This window comes from Leptonychotes weddellii, chromosome 2 (genome assembly GCF_054177405.1).
Source record: "Leptonychotes weddellii isolate Sample4059 chromosome 2, ASM5417740v2, whole genome shotgun sequence".
Lineage (NCBI taxonomy): Eukaryota > Metazoa > Chordata > Mammalia > Carnivora > Phocidae > Leptonychotes > Leptonychotes weddellii.
This window is the reverse complement of record NC_138370.1, coordinates 32,264,436-32,281,823: the sequence shown is the minus strand read 5'-3', so window position 1 is coordinate 32,281,823 and position 17,388 is coordinate 32,264,436. Positions and strand designations below refer to the sequence as shown.

Here is a 17,388-nt window from a genome sequence, read left to right as displayed (position 1 = left end):
TTGCTGTGCAAAAGCTTTTTATCTTGATGAAGTCCCAATAGTTCATTTTTGCCCTTGCTTCCCTTGCCTTTGGCGATGTTCCTAGGAAGAAGTTGCCTTGGCTGAGGTCGAAGAGGTTGCTGCCTGTGTTCTCCTCAAGGATTTTGATGGATTCCTGTCTCACATTTAGGTCTTTCATCCATTTTGAGTCTATTTTTGTGTGTGGGGTAAGGAAATGGTCCAGTTTCATTCTTCTGTATGTGGCTGTCCAATTTTCCCAACACCATTTGTTGAAGAGACTGTCTTAAAAAGTGATTTATTAATAGTGCATGTTACCAAACTGCAAGGAAGGACACGGATGGAGTTGGCTTTAGGGACAGCTGGACAAAGGGTTAGATTATTGCTTGGTTTCTCTCTTCTCATTTCTGCTTCTCTCTTTGAATTGGTTACAGTATCTCTTATTTCAGAGGATTTTCTCCAAATGGTTGGGTTTATGGTTGCAGGTGCCTTAGGACTCAGATCCTTCCAACTTCCTGACCCTAGAGGAAAAAAGGGATCTTTTCTTTTTTTAATATTTAATTTATTTATTTGGGGGGGGAGAGAGAACATGAGTAGGGGGAAGGGCAGTGGGAAAGGGAGAAGCAGACTCCCCACCAAGTAGGGAACCAGACATGGGGCTCTATCCCAGGACCCTGAGACTACGACCCGAGCCGAAGTCAGACGCCCAAATGACTGAGCCATCCAGGCGCCGCAAAAGAGATCTTTTCAAATTTTGTTCAGAAAACCCCTGGGGGGGGCGCCTGGGTGGCTCAGTCGTTAAGCGCCTGCCTTCAGCTCAGGTCATGATGCCAGGGTCCTGGGATCGAGCCCCGCATCGGGTTCCCTGCTCGGCAGGAAGCCTGCTTCTCCCTCTCCCACTCCCCCTGCTTGTGTTCCCTCTCTCACTGTGTCTCTCTCTGTCAAATAAATAAATAAAATCTTAAAAAAAAAAAAAAAGAAAACCCCTGGGGTTTTCAGTTGAAGTCACATGCATATCACTAAGCAGTCACTCTGACCTAGTTGAACATCTTAACTCAAATTTGATGTGAACAAGGGCGCCTGGGTGGCTCAGTTGGTTGGGCGACTGCCTTTGGCTCAGGTCATGATCTTGGAGTCCCTGGATCGAGTCCCGCATCGGGCTCCCTGCTCGGCGGGGAGCCTGCTTCTCCCTCTAACCCTCCCCCCTCTCATGTACTCTCTCTCTCATTCTCGCTCTCTCAAATAAATAAATCTTTAAAAAAAAAATTTGATGTGAACAAAATAAACTCTTGATTCCTCTTCTTTTTTCCCCCATACCAGTAAATCTACCCCTTATCAAAGCCAGAAAACAAGGAGTCCTTTTTGATTCTTCCTTGATATCCTTTAAGGAATAGCCAGACCTTTTCCATATCCAGACCATCACCCCTGCTTACTGTATTGTAACCACACTGCTTCTCTTAATTTCTTAATATACCATGCTCTTTTCTCTTCTTGAGACCTTTGCACATGCTGTTCCTTCTGCATGCAGTGATTTTCCCCTCTAGAGGCAAAGCTTCTCTTATATTAGGTCTTGGCTTCAGTGTCACTTCACAGAGGTTCTTCTTCTACAACAGGTAGCTCCTTCATTTCCATCTCTTTACAAGCTTCTTACTTATTTGCTTCACAGTACTGCTTAAAATAACTGAGAGTCATTTTATCCATCTCCTTACTTGAATTTTGTCTTTTTACCACTAGACTATATAAACTGCTTTAATGTAGGGACATTATCTTGTTTACCTTTGTATCTACAGTTATAATACAGTATGGGGCAAATGGTAGGCCTGTGTAAAGGTTTTTGAATGAATGAATCAGAATGCATTTCTGCAGTTGGCCCAGTTTAGATTTAGTGGCCTTGTGGGGTGGGGCTTGGTGGATGGACAGAAACACAATAGCCACTGTTAAAGGCTCCAAGTGAACCTACATTAATATGCCACAACTAATGCTTTTTTTCCTCTTTGGAAATAATAATGATTAATTCTGGTATTATTATGCTTGTTAATATTTTTATTTGAATAGAAATAATTTCTAAGAGTTATCTGTAGGCATAGGTCTAAACTCAGTTTAAGATTTTTATTGAAAACAATAGCCAGTAGAGTCTGATTAGCACTCTTTTTCTAGCTACTTAATGCAGTGGACTGAGTGACATGTTATGGGCCAGTCAGATGTTTTAAAGCATCAGTAATGACATTCAGTTTTCACGTTGCTCGATTATGCTTACCCTTGGGGACTTCTGTTCAGCTTCTTGTATTGTCCCTTTCTAACATTTTCCTGTTGATTGTTTCTGTGTTATTCTCTTAACCAGCTGTGGGAAATTCAAGACAGAGAGGGGTCTGGAGTTAAGAATGTTTGGATACATAGTAGAATACAAAAAGCTTAATAAACCTTAATAATAATAAAGAATGACTGCTGAGTTAGTGAAGGTTAGGGTGATTATATAATTTGTCATCCAAACCAGGTCATTTTTGAGAGGGTGTGCCAGAAACAGGTGTAAACCTGGACTGCCCCCACGAATCCCTTTGAGGGGGAGGTGATAATCAGTTGTTGCAGGATAGGGTGCTCTGAGTCTGAGGGCTTTTGAATTGGGAAGAGACTTGACTAAAAGTGTGTAGGAGGAAGCCAGGTACAGCTCTGTGCTTTCGAAATTCTTTTGGGAACTGAATGTAAACAAAGCCAGGGGTTCTGTAGATCTGTCCTAATTAGCAAATATAATTGCCTTATGGATAAGGTTGAGATCCTAGAATCAGAACCTAATTCTCTTTTACTTTCCCATAGGAAACTAGTATTGTGTTTAGCTGTCATGTTCACTCAAAGAATGTATGGGTTGTCTGATCTGCAAGCTGCTGGCCTACTGTCAGTAGAAGATTGTTTTTTTTGTGCCCATATTGAAAAATTTTCCCAGATAAATTCGTACTGTCTTGCCATTTTGCCCCATAGATAGTTGTGTACATATTTGAGAATAGGTTGGAAAGATGGGCTTTAAGATTAGTTTTTAAATCTTATTTATGGAACACACACTTGAACTCTTACATTAGGGAGATAGCAGAATTTTATAGTTAAGTATACACCATAAAATTTTCTTCTCGTTTTTAAAATTCCAGTCTGGGATTGTTAATAGGAGCATTGTGGTTGAGATTAATAGCTGTGGCAGTATGTAGCAAGACTAATTCCATAAAGATAAACTTATCACTGCAGAATTGGGTTTATTAATTTTTTGTTAGGTAAACGTATTCTTTTTTTTTTTTAATGAGACTTCCTTGCTTTTGTCAAGGATGCTAATTTCAAATGTTTTGAGGAAAACCAGAAAAAAACCTTAAAGGTTTTACAAAGAATGTAAAACACATACATACATGTTAGTCATCTTAGGGCCACCTCATGTTACCTTTTCTATGAACACATATTTGTTATGCCTTTTCTGTATTTTTTTTATATTTTTTTAACTCCCTTGCTAGGTTATATACACCTAGAATAGTGCTATATATAGTTGTTTGGTAAGAATCACAGTTACTGTGAAGTTTACTGAGATAATAGCATTAAATAAAAATTTTATTCCTATGTAAAGTAATAATGCTTTTTTATGTTTTAATTATGGTTTCCATTTTATTTCATTTAATCAAGTCAGACAGATCTAGTTACTGTTATCTCTGTTTTATGGAGGAGGAAAGAACCAGTAAACCAATTAAAGTAAACCCTGAGAGCATTATATTAAAGGTGAGGGGTGATACATGATTTCAGGCACTTGGTATAAAAAGCAGTCATGCCCAGGGTAGTATGCATGCAGAGTCATACACTATAGAGTTCATGTGAAAAGTTGTTTTTCAAGGTAAAAAATTGCTGTGTAGGTATTGCTATATTCATTTTTCATATTGCTTTATTCATGAACTTTATTTTTTTTAATGTTTTTAATTTTTTTTTTTTAGATTTTTAATTTATTGACAGAGAGTGAGACAGCTAGAGGAAGCACAAGCAGGGGGAGTGGGAGAGGGAGAAGCAGGCTACCAGCTGAGCAGGGAGCCCGATGCAGGGCTTCATCCCAGGACCCTGGGATCATGACATGAGCCGAAGGCAGACACTTAATGACTGAGCCACCCAGGTGCCCCTGTTCATCAACTTTAAAACCATATTAATCAGCTTTAAAATATCTTCCCTTTATATAGATTTTCTAGAATTGTAGCAATACAGTTGCCATTAGCCACAGGTAGCTATTTAAATAAATTACAATTTAAGAAAAATTGATAGCCAGTATTTCGAGTACCTGGTAGCTCACATGTGGCTAGTGGTTACCATACTGGACAGCACAGATACAGAACATTTTCATCCCCACAGAAAGTTCTGTTAAAATAGCACAGTTCTTAAGGACAGTATTAAAGAAAATACCACTTGAGGACAGGTTTTATTTTTGTTTATTAGGCTTTAGGATTCTTGTAGTTAAAAATGTTAGCTTTAGATTATATATCCTAATGACAGGAGCTTTGTGATTTACTCTCTGTGGATCAAGCTTGTGGTGTTCAAACTCAGCCTAATCTTTTATTAGTCTTTCTGGCTCTGCATAAATCAGTCATACTGGGCTGAGGGGTAATTTGGACTAAGAATACAAAATTTGCAAATATGTGTTTTAGGTTGTTAGTGCTTAATATCTTTTAAGCCTTAATGCTTAATATCATTTTCCTTATCAATAGAATGGAGATAATGAGATAATGACTATATGGAATTTGGATTAATTGATTGGGGTTTATGAAGTTAAAAAGTTGAATCCTAATGAACCTTCTAGTCCCAGCAGAACTCTGCTCTGTTTGAAGTCATCTCAATTTCAACTCTCCTTCTTTAGACTCTAAGCCCTTAAAGTCAGGGCTCTGAGTTTAGTGCCTCATGGAGCAGTCTACACACTTGTTAAGTAGCTACTCTGGGCCAGTCACTGTGTTAACATTGTTTGCTAATTCATTTATGACTACCCTTAAATAGATTATGAGCTCCTTGAAACTAGGAACCCCCACTTTTTTAATTTAAAATACCTGTAGTTGTAGAAATTAAGAAAAAAAGAGACTTTAGAGATAATCATGTTAAATGTTTTTGTTTACCAATGAAGAACCATGATAGCTTAAGTTACTTGCCCATAGTTGGGGAACTAGGACTAGAGAATCTGGATAGCCTTCTATCAAGCCACCTCCTTAATTAGTTGATTGTTAAATTTAATTTCAAGGAAGTCCTAAGCACTACTGTTGATTGAAGACTATATTTTGTGTGTATAAACTATGTCAGTGTAGAACAAAGTTATTTATAACTCCTGATTTCAACACATATTTCCTGTTTGTTTCTTATGACACATTCTTAGGGGCAGATTGTATGCTATTTTTGGAGATGCAGCATTTTGATCTTGAAAAAGCATTTTTGGTTTTTAGACTAGAATAGATTGAGGAATAGATTGAGTGGTTTCTCAGGTTAAATAAATGCTCAGGGTCTGTATTTTCGTGTATTGCATTTGGAAATAGTAACTTATATAATATGTCATGGGGTTGGAGTGTCCATTTATAGAAACTACTAGTCTTGACTTTCTATGAGCTATGAATTTTAATCTCTGTTTTTATATTCCAGTTACAGTTTCGGTTTCAGTATTACTATTGTGTGTGTACACACTCACCGGAGTGCTAAGAATAGCAAACTATCCTACTACAGACAAGATTTACATTTCTGAGGTACCTGAACTGTTTCTTAAAATTCATTTTCGTTCCTTATAGTCATTGGCAAAGTGTCATCAGGTATTCATAAGGTAATTGTTATTTGACAGGATACTTTTGCTTCTCAGGAATATTATTGGTTTGTTTCTGTGGTAGCATATGCTTGTATTTGGGATGGACCAGACCAACTCAGGCTTTTTTGCAGAACACTGGTTGTTTCTCCACGGGGTTAGAATACCTTCCTGCTTCCTTTCCCCAAGAACTGAAATCAGTTTCAGAAGGGAGTCTTTGCTTGTGAATCAAGACTTTAATTATAGGCTTTCTTCTTTCGAAAGGCAGTTTCCTTTTTCTGCAGTTGTTCTTTGGGTGGAGTGCATGTACGCACGCGCGTGTGTGTATGTGTGTGCGTGTGTCTGCTTGTAGCATTTGGATCTGTGCAGCACGTTGGCTTTCTAGACATCCTTTGTATAGTAACAGCATGTGCGGAGGGGCTGGCAGCCTGTAAAACAGTTTTTTCTCCTCTTCCCCCTCCTCTCAACCTCACTCCCTCCCTAGATCTGGTGACATTACATAGATAAATGTGCTGGCTAGGAAAACAGCAGAAGGAATTGAATGTCTGCCAAAAATTTGCAGCATGAAACCAAACTGGCTGCTTCAGCCTCCCTTTCCTGATCTTTTATTGTGTGTGTGCAGTCTACACTTGTCAGGGCTTTCCTAGTTTAGCGTTACGTCACTATGTTCTCCACCCTCATTATACTGTCTTTTCTTTTGAAAAGCTACTGTCCTCAGGCTTCAAATTTGTTAAACACTTAAGGCTTTATTTATACTGTTATGGTGGTAGTATTGAAGATGAAATATACTTAATTTGATGTAATATCGACTTAGGGTATGTGTGTATACATGTGCTCACATGTGTTTCTGGGCAATATTAGGATAGTGTGGAGAAGATAACGTACTGGTAACTACCTGAAATTATTACATTGCTTTTAAAAAATCTTTCTGTCCTTCAGGAAGAGACATTTTCTCAAAGGACTTTGAAGACAGCTTAGAGAGGTATTGATTTTTAACTGTTGATCAGCATTGCAAATAGACATTTCTAGAACAAAAGTGATTTCATTTATTTGATGTATGTTGAATTAAAGAAGATATTATGAGATCTTTAAATTTGGGGTTCTTATTTTCAAGACTGCTGATAAAGTTGAGTATCTAGACAGTGTCAGTGATTTCAGAGAAAAAAATTACTTTTTATTCTTCGATTTGGTGAGACTGCTTAAATCCAGGTCTAAAGAAAAGGTTTTGGCTATTAATTAAATCTTTATATCGCCCTTAAAAAAATAAGATGGGGTCCTGGTTCCTTTTTTTCTGAATCCTTTAGACTTATTATAGTTTAGCAAAGCATAAATTTGAATAGGTTCATTTGGGCGCCTTTAACTACAGTATTCTCATTGCATTTGTTCCTTATCATGTGCTACTCTGTATTGCAATGTATTTTTAATGCATATGTTTTATTTTTACAATTAGGTTGTAAGACCTACCAGCAGGGAACCGGTTTTGTTACATCTTGTTTCTCTAGCATCTAACTCAGTGTCCTTATACATAAGAGATAGTATGGATAATGGTATGTGGAGATAATATTGAGGATGAGAATAGGGTGAGGTGATTTCACTAGCTGACTTAGTCATCTAGGGCTCTCAAAACAGAATACCATAGACTGGATGGCTTAAAAAATAAGAATTTTTTTCTTCTCACAGTTCTGGAGGCTGGAGGTCCAAGATCAGGGTGCTCGCACAATTGATGTCTCCTGAGCCATCTCTCCCTGTTTTGCAAATGGCTGCCTTCTTGCTGTGTTTCATAGGACCTTTTCTCTGGCCACACAAGCGGGCCTCCCCCACTGCTCCCACCCCTGTCCCCGTGTCTCTTCCTTCTCTTGTAATACACCAGGCCTGTAGGATTAGGGCCCCCACCCTTGTGCCACCCTCATTAAACTTAATTATTCCTTAAAAGCCCTATCTCCAAATACAGTCACATTAAGGGTTAGGGCTTCACATGTGAATTCGGGGTGGGGAGGGATACAAGTTCAGTCCATAACACTGGCCTGAAGATAGAGATGCCAAATTACTGAGCTATCAGATAACATATCAGTCATGTTATAGTAAGGACAACAGAAACTATGAGAGAGTGTAGTCCAGGGAATTGATAAAGCAGATGTTGGGAGAAGTGACAAGCAAAATAGGAACATTGAAGTGACACAGAGGTAATAACTTCCTTAAGCAACTACCACCCTTAGAGCTGGAGGATAAAAGGAGTTTGGGGTTATAAGAACCTAGAGGCTTAGAGGAGGGGCCCCATGGAACTTGGATTGCCATCTTTGAGGAGGTCTCACTGCTTGGTTGCTTTTAAAAACCTTAGAGAGGGACCCCACAAAGGTTGGGATGCAGGCCTCCAAGAGGGTATGTTGCTCCCCTGCTGCTGGTACTTCTGAGGGAGCATGATGAGGCTGCTTCTGAGAGAAATCAGTCTTCTGTAGGAAGCTGAAGACTGCCAACTACTGCTGTTGCTGGGAGAAAGGACCCATGCCAGGGTGGCACTGGCAGGAAGAGCACAAGGGTCTGGAAGGAGCAAGTCCATTCTTTTGTAATCTTTACTTTCTTGTATCCCTCTAGTGTTCCCTACTGGTGTAGCCTAATGGGAAGGTGGCTGACAGAGAAGAAATGACATATGCACTCTGAGCCTAGCACCGTAAAGCAGAGTAAGGGCGAGCTTGGAATTGAGAGACAACAGCTTCATAGCTGGCACAGATATTATTGGTGGGAGTACAGCTTTTCTAAAATCCAATTTGGCGATATGTGTCAAAAATCTTAGGAATGTGCAAATCTTTTGACCCAGTAATTCCAGTTCAAGAAATATATCCTAAGGAAATAACCCAAAAAGTGAGCAAAGATGTATGTAAGGGATGCTTGATTACAGTATTGAATGTGATAAAAAATTAGAGGTATTGAATGTTTATCAGTATGGGACTGGCTAAATATCTTACACCATGTGGTGAGGTGTTATATGGCCATTAGAAAGATGATGCTGATTTGGACTTACTGATGTGGAAATAAATTTAACAAACCAGATTATACGCTATATGTAGTATGCACCTATTTACGTATTTATTTTTTTAAAAACTATATATAAGAAAAGCTGAGAACAAGGGCACCTGAGGGGCTCAGTTGTTCAGTGTCTGCCTTCGGCTCAGGTCATGATCCCAGAGTCCTGGGATCAGGCTCCCTGCTTGGTGGGAAGCCTACTTCTCCTTCTTCCTCTGCCTGCCGCTCTCCCTTGCTTGTGTTCCTTCTCTTGCGGTCTCTCTCTCTCTGTTAAATAAGTAAATAAAAATCTTAAAAAAAGAAAAGAAAAGCTGAGAACAATATACATAGAAAGAGAGCGCAGTGCCAAGTTGAAGAGGGCAGGCTCTGGAGTCAGACAACCTAGGGGTTTGTATGTGGGTTCTGCCACATTTTATGATCTTAGGTAAATTAGTCTTTCTGGGCATCTGTTTTCTCATCTGGAAAATGGTGATAATAGTACATACCCCGTAGGGCAATTGTTAAGTCTAAAAGTGTTAATATTTGTGAAGCATGTGTAACTGCTTCAAGTGCTCATTAATGTTAGGTATATTATAGGGGAGGAATAGAAAGCTTAGGAGAGAAGTTTACTGTCTTTTTTCCCTTTATTATCTTTTTTTTTTTTTTTTTTAAGTGGGCTCCACACCCAGCATGGAGCCCAGTGTGGGGCCAGAACTCATGATCCTGAGATCAAACCTGAGCTGAGATCATGAGTTAGAACTCAACTGACTGAGCCACACAGGCACCCCTAATTATCTAATTTTTAAAGAGAGAATATCATGAGTTTATGATTAGGATAACCAGTAAAGCTTTTCTATCGTAACTGAAAATGATGAAGCTGGCAAAGATGCATTAAGTGTTCTTCACACTTCTGGAAGTCCTATAACTCCAGGATGCTTTATAGGTAGAATAGCACTTCCCACTGCAGTCTGGATGCAGCTGACAGCTGAGGCTTGTCTTTTGACAAGCTCCTTATTTCTTGTGGGGAAACTTCATTCTTTCTCAGGTCCCTACAAATGCTCAGGGACTTGCATTACTATGGTGCTTCTGACTAGGTTCCTGAGGCCTCCATCTTACTTTTGCCTTGGTTCCTTGGGTAGGTTTTTTCTGTTCTGCTTAGAACCAAACTTATTGCTGTGAATAATGCTGCTCTTTGAAGAAGGCAGGAGAACCTCTGGTCAGTTTTATATATATAAGTTTAAATCCTGCCACACTGTATTGTTAATAAATAGTATCACTATTTACCAGTAATGGAAACTCAACACTTTCCATCTATAAAGTCTTTCTTTCTTTCAAAAAATGAATTTATCTGTAGGTTGTGTAAACAACTCAAGTAATTGAGTGACTGAGTTGAAACTATTTAGTGTATTAGAGTACCTGACTTTGAATAACTTCAATCACTTTTACTAGTCATTATAGCCCCCCCCCTTTTTTTTTAAGATTTTATTTATTTATTTGACAGAGAGAGAGACAGCCCAGGCAGGGGGAGTGGCAGGCAGAGTGAGAGGGAGAAGCAGGCTCCCTGCTGAGCAAGGAACCCCAATGCAGGGCTCAATCCTAGGACCCTGGGATCATGACCTGAGCTGAAGGCAGACACTTAACCGACTGAGACACCTGGGCGCCCCTCATTATAGCTTTTGGCAATGATTTTTATCTTTGGTAAAATGAGTATACAGTTGACTATTGAACACCCCAAGTTTGAACTGTGCAGGTGCACTTATATGTGAAATTTTTGACAAATGCAGTATGGTAGTATAACCATATTTTCTCTTCCTTACGATTTTTCTTAACTTTTTAAGATTTTATTTTTAAGTAATCTCTACACCCAGCGTGGGGCTCGAACTCACAACCCTGAGATCAAGAGTCCCATGCTCCACTGACTGAGCCAGCCAGGCGTTCCCCTCTTATGGTTTTGTTTTTTCTTTTCTTTTCTCTTTTCTTTTCTTTTTTCTTTTCCCTTCCTTCCTTCCTTCCCTTCCCTTCCCTTCCTTTCTTTCTTTTCTTTCTTTCTTTCCTTTCCTTTTTTTCTTTTTCTTTCTTTCATTCATTCATTCATTCAAGATTTTATTTATCTGACAGAGAGAGACACAGCGAAAGAGGGAACACAAGCAGGGGGAGAGGGAGAAGCAGGCTTCCCGTGGAGGAGGGAGCCAGATGTGGGGCTCGATCACAGGACCCTGGGATCATGACCCGAGCCGAAGGCAGACACTTAATGACTGAACCACCCAGCCCCCCCTTAATGGTTTTCTTAAAAAGATTTTCTTTTCTTTATTTTATTATAAGAATACAGTATATCTTATATATACAAAATATGTGTTAATTGACTGTTCACGTTATTGGTGAGGCTTCCAGTCAACAGTGGGCTATTTAGTAATTAAGGTTTTCGGGAATCGAAAATTACACACAGATTTTTGACTGTGCAGGGGGTCGGTGCCCCTAAGCCCTGCATTCAAGGGTCAAATGTATAATGTTTTTTGAAGATCCCTTCTATTTCCAAACACCATGATTCTGATAGTAGCAGAACACTGCACATACTATCAGATATGTATCAGTTATTATTTTTGTAGGTCTTGAAGAAAATAATGCTATTTGCCAATTTGTTCAAACAGTTACTTATTTTAGACCATAGTTTGGCCAAAATAAATGCCTGCAATTGCAGTTTCTTAAAAATGCAACGAACAGGAAAGTCTTATTGAACATCTTGCTCCTTCTAAACCATCACTTTTATATATTTTTAGCGTAAAAAAATACTCCCATGCTAATACTCCTCAACTCAAGTACTACTAAATACTTTTTTATAAGTGGGTAATATGCAGTGTGGTAAATGTGTCTTAATGCAGTCATGTAGATAAATACCATATATAGAAAATATATTAGTCCACACAAAATTTTCATCCCCTTGCCTTTTTTGGGATGTTAAAACAAAATCTTGTCCTGACTTAAAAAGTGGCAGTGGTTCCTTAACAAAGATAAGCTTTGAAGGATAGATAGAATTTTGAAAGGGGATATAAGAAATCAGCATTTATGAGATGCCTCTTACGTTTGAGTTATACTCCCATAACTATCTTATTTAATCTTTATTGGTAACTTGAAAGGTAGGTATGTTGTCTCATTCTACACCAAAGAGGCTAACTAACTTGGGCAAAGTGAAGCCATAAGTGGCAGAGCTCAGTCTGTCTCTGAGCTCTGCTGAGCTGATTCCTAGTGGCAGGGATACAAAGGACTTTGAGGGACAGGGTACAATTACCTGGAGAAAAAGCATAAAGTGTGATCTCTGAAGACAAGTGAATAGATTGGGAGTAGTGAAAGATAGTGTGAGAAAAGTAGTTTGGGGTGTGTGTGTGTGTGTGTGTGTGTGTGTATATATATATATATATATATATAGTGGAAGTAAGTGAATACCAAGCTATAGGAGTTGGCATTTGGAGTATGTGGTGTAAGTTTTGAGCCAGGATGGTAACTAGATTTTAAAAGCAGTGTTTTATGGGGATTAGTCTGGAAGCAATGTGCAGGGAAAAAAAAAATCAAAGAAAGACTACAAAGAGTCAGTCCTTGTAGAAGATTGTATATGGTGATGTGACTCTGAATTAGGGAAGAGCCATAGGGATATAAAACAAACTAAAATAGAAAGTAAAGGACCACAAAGGAAAGGAGAAGCAGTGATAACTTGGCAGTTATCTTATTTAAATGAATGAAGAGAATGATATATCACTGACAAACAGAAAGTGGAGCTTTCAAAGAACTGATGAATATGTGAAGGAAAGATAACTCTACAGTTTCTTAGCATAGAATTTAAGCTCAGCAGATATGCACATTGTTATTTTTGATGTTACCTCTGATTAGGAAAGAGAAAATTGTTACAGTATCTTGACAGATGATTGCTTTCTCATTTAAATTTACAGTAGTCTGCATACATGGTAAAAGCTGAAATTGATCATTACTGATCTAATTATATCATTAACTTATTTCACCAATAATCTTCTGTCTAATTGTACAAGTCATTGAATGAACTCATCAGAATAAAAATTCACTTTAGTACCTATTAAAACTTTGTAATGGCTACTGGGTTATGTTGGAACATATTAAAATTATACAAGGTTACCTTATTGTAGACTATTAATAACAGAAAATAGACTCTTTTCCAGGCCATTCATATTGTTTTATTATTATATGTATTTTTTACTATATACTTTTGAGGAAAAGATGATCTAAAAAATGTTTAATAAGCAACCATGGAGTGCTTGATAGTGCATGGGGTGCTGTCCAATTTAAAGAGGTTAAATCCTACCCAAGGCCAGTGCCTCTGAAGATTATTGAATCTCGGAGGAGAAGCTTTGAGTAAGAATTGATAAACCTTTTTAGAGTTAAGCATGATTTTATTGTATTTTAATTTCAATAAATGCTTATTTAGTACATACAGTGTGCAAGGTGCACTTAAGAAGTAAGAGGTTGAGGGTGATTTCTGCTTACCTAGCTCCGTCTTTTGGAAAAGATCAAGAAAAACTAAATTCTAAACTGTCAGAAAGGATTTGGGAGGAGCAGGAATTCATCCAAGGCCGTTAATAGTGAAGACATGAAGAACTGGGTAAAACCAAAAGGAGGGCTTGCCTGACGAGAAGAGAACACTATTAGAATGTTCAGCTTTCTCAACAAAGTACAAGTACGTTCCAACAAACCATTAGTTTCCTAAAGTGAGTTCTGTGCGCCCGTTTGTTTCCCTTATTATATCAGAAATAATTGTGTAGATATCCTCGCCAAAAGACTTATTTTTGAATTTTTTGGTGTGTAAGTGGATAATGTGAATAGTATTTAATTGTTTTCTAATTATTTTGTGTGGGTTTTGTTTTGTATTTACTGACATTTATAAGTGCTTTGAAAATGTCAGTACTGCTGCTTTTTTATCTTATCACATTTTTATGTTCTGTTACAATGCTTATTAACAAACTAGTAATATCTACCAGACTTCTTATACTTTGGGTGGTATTTTGATAACCTAATATTTGTTTTCCTTGTGCTCAGCCATTGAGCATCATTTTGATTTCTTTCACTATACCATGCCTAAGAATAATTTTCTCCTTCCTAAGCTAAAACTTACCTCCTCTTTATCCTTTGGGTATTTATTATGTACAATAGAGCCATTATTTTAGCTTTATTATACATAATAGAGTATTTCAGCAGTAGATATTATCAACTAGTAAATGATATCTCAGCTGAAAATTATTTAGGTTACAGGTTCTATGAAATAAATATCCATTGAGGAAAATGAACTTGCAGTTAAATTTACTTTACTTGATTGTAATGGCGTGAGAAGAAAGGGGGAGGATAAACAAATACTTTGGAACCACTAGAAGAATTCAAAGGTAGGCAAGGAGGTAGCTTGAAGAAAAGTAAGGAAGTGAGTTAGGTGGGTAGATTTGATAGGAGCTTATGGTTTTTCATGCAGGGTAACCTGGCTGGATCAGATACTTACCAGTCAGAAAGATTTTAGTTTGTGACTGACCAGTGCTTGATAGATACAGATTTTAATTGTTAGACTTGTCTTACAAGAAATATATTAAGGTATAAGGGTGAGCTATTTTTATGTAATGAGATTAAAAGATGAAACCAACTTTGATGTGGGTATAGTGAGAATAAAATGGCTAACATTTAATTTCAGTAGCCAGAATTTGTGATTAGTAATTAAAACTTCTTTCATTTGAGGGGGATTGAAACTGTATTTCTAAGTCTAATTAATTACTACAGTCAAGATTAACATAATAAAGGGTTCCACAGGAACAGTTAAAAGATACAGGTTTTTAAGATGAAGACAAATTAGGGGTGCCTGGGTGGCTCAGTTGGTTAAGCGACTGCCTTCGGCTCAGGTCATGATCCCAGGGTCCTAGGATTGAGCCCCGCATTGGGGCTCCCTGCTTGGCAGGGAGCCTGCTTCTCCCTCTCCCCTGCTTGTGCTCTCTCTCTCAAATAAATAAAATCTTAAAAAAAAATGAAGACAAATTAGAAGTAGTTGCTTCTCACTGTGTGAGTTTTGACCTATTGCTTAAGTCATGTGATCTGTGAGACTGAAACATACCACTTAATTTTTTTATACCACTTAATTTTTTAGTTCAGTTTTTTATTGTAACAATAACAGAATTTACCATTCTAAACATTTTTTTTTAGTGTATAATTCAGTGGCATTAAGTATATTCACAGTGCTTTGAAACCATTACCACTATCCATTTCCAGAACTTTTCCATCATCTCAAAGTATGTACTCATTAAGGAATAACTTCCCCATTCTTCCCTTTCTTCCAGCTTCTGGTAACCTCTATTCTGCATTCAGCCTGTATGCATTTAACTACTCTAGGTTCCTCATATAAGTGGAATTATATATATTTGTCCTTTGTGTTATACTACTTGATTTTTTAAAAAATGAGCTGCAGTAATTATAGATGAACATAAGCTCTTAATATGTTTTTATAATTCTTTATGGATACTTTGTATTTAAGTCTGAGGAAGAATGAATGACCGTTATTGCTTAGTGCATCTTTGGGTGTTAGAGAGTCTTACATGAGTTATGTACTTTCATACTCTTAATATTAGCTATGTTAATTTGTCTCAGTAATTTCCAGTGGCCATAAAACTTGAGAAAATTTGTAGCTTTTAAAAAATCACACATCTTTATTGCCTGATAGTTTATGAAATGATTTCTTAGAGGTTCCTGAAGTCATAAGTCTAAGTGTACAGTTTTTTCCTTTGAAAATTCTGGTGGTCATAAATTCTAGAACTTATTCAGTTCAGTCTTGAGAGAACTAGAAATAATTACATAGAACAAAACTTTTTTTTTTTTTTAACAAAACAGATTCTTGACTATTCTTTATGTCAGTGTTTAAGAACAGAGACAAGAAGATGGATTTGAGTTCCTCAGAAGATATTAGAAAATGGAGACAATGACAAGTGGATAATGGTTTCAAAAAAATTAAAAACAAGTCTTTGGGGGAAAATTTGGACTTTCAGATTGGAATGTCTCAGATTCTACAGAAATATTTAAGATATTCTAAATGATTGTGTCTAAAAATTCTTTCCTTTCATAGTATAAATCTTATAGCAGAGATCATTGGCAAAATTTTTGCTGTTTTGATTTTAAAAGTTATTTCCAAAAGCCCAAGTCAAATGCTACTGAACTGTTTACTTATCACAGCATTTACTATGTATTTGCCTCAATGCTGCCATCTGGTGATTATTATGGAGATCTCAGCATGGTGCTTAAGGCACCCTAAAGGCAACAGATGACACAAGGTACAGTTTAAGTGCCTGCTACCACAAGTCTCCCCCCTACTTTGGAGAAATTGAATGGAAGTGGATTGCTATGGCAGAAATCTTAATTTAGTTATTGAGTCCATGAAATTACTGTGTGAGATTGCTTTGTAAACAGTAGAGCATTTATATATTATTAAGATGCACACACATCTTTATCAGGCTTCTGTGAACTCATTGTTCTAAGATAGTATTTTTCTATTCTACAAGGTAATTTAATTAAGGTATTGAATACTTACTGGATGCATACTATATCTTATGCACTATTCTTAAAAGGTCCTAATACTGTTCACAGTACTAGGAATATAGTCCTGAACAAACAGATGGAAAGCAGAATCTTCATAGAGTTTATATTTAGTGGGGGACAAATAAGATATATATATACACACACAATATGTTAGTGAAAAGGGTTAAGGGGAAGAAATAAAGCAGGGAAGGGGGATATAAATTATTGTCATTGGTGAGTTGTTTTGAAACGTTTGATGCAGTGGTCAAGGGAAGCCTTACTGAGAAGGGGACTTTTGATTAAAGATTGGAAGGGTCTAGGGAAGAGCATTGCAGAGAGAGGGAAAGCAAATGCAAAGGCCCTGTGATTGGAACGTCTGACTTTTAAAGAAGAAGCAAGCAAGGAAGCTAGAGTAGAATGTAAGAGGGAGAGAGCAACAGAAGATGGGTCAGAGAGGTAATTGTGTATTTATATGTAGGGGTGCAGATCACATGGGGCCTTGTAGTTCATTTGGCATTTAATCTAGGGTGAAAACCACTGATCAGGATGGAGGGTTTGGGGCAGCTGAGTGACGTGCTCTGATTTACCTTTTAACAGTTTCACTCTGGCTGCTGTGTTTAATGGTGTGTAAAGTCATTTGCTACAAACTTTAAAAGTTTTATTAGCTGTAGGAACAGGTTCACTTTATATAGATAGGAAAACAGTAAGCTATAAGACTATGCTTGGACAGGTCCGGGAACAGTGATTGTATGGCATGTTGCATATCTCTACACAGGTTTTTAAAAACTGTATTCATAAGTTATCAGTTGTTATTATATCTTTGTGATACAGAAAAATTGAAACCAGCTTGTAGAGTTTCACTTGGAAAATGTTACGAATGTCTCTTCACTGTCCTAAAATCACCCCAGTATGTTTCAGGTTCAAACCTTACAGTGAACCCAATGTAGTTTTAGCTCTTTCTGACTTAACTTTCCTGCTCATTAGTATTTTGGGAATGAGAATGATCTGGAGTTGTAATTTTTTATGCACTAAACAATATTTAGGCATAT

At 37.5% G+C, this 17,388-nt stretch overlaps 1 protein-coding gene across 4 annotated transcripts in view; it reads left to right on the top strand.

Moving 5' to 3' along the window:
* KAT6A (lysine acetyltransferase 6A) overlaps positions 1-17,388 on the top strand; it is a 115,513-nt gene that overhangs the window by 34,170 nt on the left and 63,955 nt on the right. Inside the window, exon 2 of one of the 4 annotated variants that reach the window (XM_081809492.1) lies at positions 5,626-5,726. The exons of the other annotated variants lie outside the window; for them this stretch is intronic. The gene's annotated coding sequence lies outside the window, so the exon portion shown is untranslated. The remainder of the gene's footprint in view (positions 1-5,625; positions 5,727-17,388) is intronic. 4 annotated transcript variants of the gene reach the window in all.